Genomic DNA, 5,340 nt, shown 5'->3' on the forward strand with positions numbered 1-5,340 from the left:
GGTAAGGAGAAAACAGCAAGTTCCTTTCTTGATACTATGCTAAGCACCAATTTTCCTGAATCTGCTGTTTGGATGCTTATAGTTTATTAAGACAACCCTCCCTCCTTCTGAGTCCAACTTCCGTGAACCCGGAACTGTGGGAATGTGAGGCAAGTGCCCTTGCCCATGAGCCACATCCTGAGCCCTTCATTTTTATTTATTTTAGACAGACTTTGCTAAGCTTCCCAGATGGCTTGGAACTATGTAGCTCAGGCTGGCCTTGAACTTGAAATCCTCACACTTGCAAGTCATCTCCCAGCCCCAGATTTGCTCTGTTTCTTATTTATCTGTATGCCTTTGGTACTGTGAGCTCTTCCTGCTTGGACTCCAGGCTCTACTGTGCATTCAGCCATGTCTTCAAGGAGCCTTGGCTCCTTCTTCTGGCCAGAGGTTTTAGAAACAAGCATCTAGGTGCAGCGTCTGAGTGTGGGTGCTTGGTCTGAGTGTGGGTGCTCTGCGGCCACACTCTGTAGCGATAGTTGTGTACCTCAATGCTGTGAATCCCCTGCAGCAGCACCACTGGAGGGTGGCAGCCACCTGGGCGCAGAGCACCAGGTTTTTGTCTGTTCTTAGAGACTCCAGAGTGCCATTTGGTCCCAGAATTGTCAGACTTTCTACTTATTCTCCTTGAGGGTGATCATTTTCCCCACACAGGCTGTGTGATGTGGAGATGAGGGAACAGAGTCTTTGTGTGTATTTGGTTTTACCTGAACCACACGATTGTTATGACCTATTTGGAAACTAGAAAGCATTGTAAACGGGAGCAATGAACAGGCAGAAAAGGACAGTGACCAGTCCTCAGAAATGCAAGCAAACCTCGAAGCCCAGGGGGTCCTTCCGCCTTAGTTAAGCATCTGTAGCTCTCAGGAGCCATAGCGTCAGTGTTCGCTCTCGGCTGTGCTGCCAGGTGCCTGCACTTCAGTGACTCAGCTCTGCCACTGCAGCAGCTGGGTGACCAGAGACAGCTAAGCTAAAGGAGTGTGGTTGGGAACCTAGGACTCTATTTGCAAAAGCGGCCAGCCTGCCAGATTTGCCTGCAGGCTATCATTTGCCCATTCAGTTCTAATGAAAGTACAAATTCAGTAAGCAAGTGGGCGTTCTGTATCCTGGTAAGACACACCCACCACCAATGGTGCTTCCAGGGCTGCACAGCCCCTTCTTTGGGGGCTATGGGAAGGCTGGGCTGGCGTCATCTTCCCTAGCTCTGAAAACAGTCTACCCACATGTGTGTGGCACACTGTGGCTCCCCCTTCAACCCAAGTGGCCAATTTTTAATCTAGGTAAAATTTGGCATAGCATTTAAAATTCATACTCTAGAGGGGGAACAGAAGAGAGAGAAGAGAGGATAACGGTGTGTGAATATTATCAAAGTATATTATGTACATGCCTGAGAATGCATAATCAAACCTATTGTTTATTATTTTTTTTTCCAGACAGGGCTTCTCTGTGTAACAGAGCCCTGGCTGTCCTGGAACTTGATTTGTAGACCAGGCTGGCCTTGAACTCACAGAGATCTGTCTGACTCTGCCTTCTGAGTGCTGGAATTAAAGGAGTAAGCTACTACACCCAGCCAAACCTACTATTTTGTACAATTAATACATACCAATAAAGAAGGCTCATTCCTGGGATTTCTGAAGTGTCACTTGTAACCCAAAAAGGACATGCTCTGATGTGTGCTGGAAGATGACCAGACATTCCTCAATTCCAACTGGATCCAACAGTCAGAACAACAGAGACCAACCTTGGCCTTGAGAAAAATTTGAGGGCAGGATGTCAGGGGCACAAGGATATCATACAGGAGGCCAAAACAGAGACAGAATAGGTTGGTGGCTGAGGGGATGGATATGATGGCCATTCCCTATCCCACACCTGGGATCCTGGCTTTGAAGTCAAAGTCGTAGGGACAAGATTTTCTGGATGATGTGAGCCACATGTTGTCTACAGGGTGCTGAGGAGTTGGGGTGTTGGTGAGGGGAGGTCCTTTCTTTCTTTTTTCTTTTAAGACGGGCTCTCATATATCCTAGGTCGGTTATGACCTTGAACTTGAGATCCTCCATTTGCCCTCTCCAGTGCTGGGGCTGCAGCTCCGTTCTACCATTCTGGGTTGATGTGGTGTGGGGGAAGGGACCCAGGGCTTCCTGAATTCTAGATAAGCACTCTACCAACTGGGGTACAGCCCAGTCCAGTTCTTCCATTTCTGTCATCCAAGATGCCATCATCTCTCTCAAGGCCATATATCATGGTGGAACAAAGATTGGCCCGGATCAAGGTCACACTGAACAGAGGACTTGAAAACATGGCACTGTCCCCTGCAATACCCATAGGACATTCAGTCCCACAGCTGAGCTTATGGTTGGTCTGCGTGGAGCCCCATTCTGAGAATGCTGGAGGGAAGCACACAGGGCCAGCGAGTCTTCCCTGAGCAGACACCACTCTCCTGATCCCCTCTCAGATATTCTGTCTTAGCTTCCTAGTGACACACTCTTGTCACCTGGCATTAGGTTAACCTCTGGGACTGAGCTTGTGGTAACACAGTCAGGAGTGGACCACGACTTTGTGAATAAAAGTTTAGAAATGTGAAAGAAAAGGCCAGAGAGCCCTGCACAGATAAGGTGTTTATTTTAAACGAGATGAGTGTTTTAGATCTTGATACAGAGTGGATTTCTTACTGTTGCATGTGGTGAAAAACGACAATGTCCAAGAGCCAAGTTCGTGACTTCCACATGGACCAGTTTTCTGTGCCTGCCCTAACAAATTACTACAAGCATGAAAGGCTAAAACTACACATTTCTTTTCTGAGACAGGAAGTCTGAGCTTACGTTGTTGGCTGTTTCCTTGTGAGATTTCTGTTGTGGTTTCAACATGATGTGATCCCTGTAGGTACACCTTCTTTGAACACTTGTTCCCCAGCTAATGGTACTTTTTTGGGAGGAGTGCAGACACCTTCAAGAGGAAAAGCCTCTGTCTTAGTCAGTGCTCTATTGCTGTGAAGAGACACCAAGACCATGGCAACTCTTTTTTTTTTCTTTTCTTTTGGTTTTTCGAGACAGGGTTTCTCAGTGGCTTTGGAGGCTGTCCTGGAACTCTGGTCTCGAATTCACAGAGATCCGCCTGCCTCTGCCTCCCGAGTGCTGGGATTAAAGGTATACGCCACCAACGCCCGGCCATGGCAACTCTTATAAAGGAAAGCATTTAATTGGAACTGGCTTACAGGTTCAGAGGCTTAGTCAATCACCGTCATCATGGCAGGAAGCATGGTGATGTGCAGGCAGATCAAGAGTTCTACACCAGTATCCAGGTAACAAGGCATGGGTCTGGCTTGTGCATTTGAAACCTCAAAGCCCATCCTCCCCTCAGGGACACACTACATCAAACAAGACCACACCTGCTCAAACAAAGCCACACCTTCTAATAGTCCCTGATGACAAATGCCTGTGTGTCTGTAAGCATTTCCTCTTTTTTATGAGGGCACAGTCATATCAGGTCTGGGGTTTATTTACCTTAAACAGCTCTTTCTTGTCATTATTACTATTGAGACAGGGTCTCTTTGTGTAACCCTGTTTGGCCCAGACTTGCTATTAGATCAAGTTGGCCTCAAACTCACAGAGATTCCCTCTACCTCTGTCTCCCGGTTGGTGAGATGTATGTGCTGTTATTCATGCACTACAAACTCTTTAAAGTTCTACCTCTGAATGCAGTAAGGCTCTAGGGTCATGGAATGAGTAGTTTTAGAGGACACAATTTAGGATGTGGCATACCCTCTTGGAGCTTTGAAGCAGCTTTGGGAGCCTCTGGCCTTCCTGGAATTGTTATCCTCTGGCTGTCATGGAATTGTTGGCCTCTGGCTGTCATGAATATCAGCTCACTAGGAATATGTCCCCAGCTAGGAAAAGGAGAATCAAGGCTCCCAACAATGCTCCATTTTGTTCCTTTCTTCATTACTGTATCTAAAATGTCAAAGGGACCCGCTTAAAGGGAGAAATTATCTACTTTGGTTCTTCCATTTCAGAGTGTGCTCGGTACACTCTGATTATTAGATAACATGTATCAGTAAAAACAGTCTGCTCTACAGAGCAAGTTCCAGGACAGCCAGGGCCACACAGAGAAACCTTGTCTCAAAAAAAAAAAAAAAAAAAAAAAAGAATTGCATTAGCTAAATGTATGAAGATAGCATATTGAAATATATTACTGTATATAACTGATACATGCTAATAAAGTAGTTTTTAAAACTGCAAAACAGAAAAGCCATAATTTATTTTTCAAGAACACCTGGACTACATGTATAGTGTGGTGACCTGCTTGTTATTGGGACCGTTTACCTTGTTCAATTCTTGTTCCTTGAAAGGGGTGTGGAAAGCTCAGCCCTGTGAGTGGGAAGAAAAATAATGAAAGGTTTTGAAACAAGGATTTCATAAAGAGCAAAGCCAGTCTGAGGAAATGGGCCTAGACTGTCCAAACGTTGAGGGACCAGAAACATGTTTGTACATTCCTGGCATGCCTCTGACCAGTCTCAGAATCTTGGTGCCAACCATCTCAAAGATGTCTCCAGTCCCCCGAACAAGCTCCCTTTCATACCTGCTCCCACAGAAGACTTGCCTTGCACAAGCCCTCACTCACTCACCTAGTTAACACTCGAGCTGTTCACAGTCCCCCATTCATGCATTTATTTCCTCATTTGTTTGTGCGTCCATCACACACCAGCTCCCGGCCCGGTTCCCTCTGCTTTGCTTGGCCACAGCCCCCCACCGTCACCCCCTTCCCCAGCTTCTACCCAATGTCTCCACATTACTCTCCACTAGCACTGTTGGGACCCCTGGGAGAAACAGCTGAAAAAGGCCTGGTTTGTGCTCAGGGAGCTGAGCGTTTTGGAGAAGGGGTTGGGGCAACCCCATAAAAATCCTGTGCACAGAGAGAGACAGGTTGTGGAAGTGAGCAGAAGCACTAGGAAAAGTGTGCAAGCGGGGCACTAGGGAAGGAAGATGGCGGTGTGGAAAGAGGTGTTCAAAAGAGGACGTTGGGAAAGCCATCAAAACTGTTCAAGAGTTTTCTAGAGAAGCATGTGGAGAAGGAGAACTCATGGGCATGGCCAGAGTATGAGGCTCCAGAGAGCGGAGGACAGGGCATTCATGAGGCTGCAGATCACACAGAGTTAACAAAAGTCCTGTCCTGTCATGCCAAGTAAAGAAACCATGTTCAGCTGGGTGTGGCAGCATATGTCTTTAATCCCAGCACAAGGGAGGCAGGGGCAGGGCCAGGGCCAGGGCCAGGGCCAGGGCCAGGGGCAGGGGCAGGGACAGGGAC

Source organism: Mesocricetus auratus, unplaced genomic scaffold (assembly GCF_017639785.1).
Source record: "Mesocricetus auratus isolate SY011 unplaced genomic scaffold, BCM_Maur_2.0 Super-Scaffold_100013, whole genome shotgun sequence".
Classification (NCBI taxonomy): domain Eukaryota; kingdom Metazoa; phylum Chordata; class Mammalia; order Rodentia; family Cricetidae; genus Mesocricetus; species Mesocricetus auratus.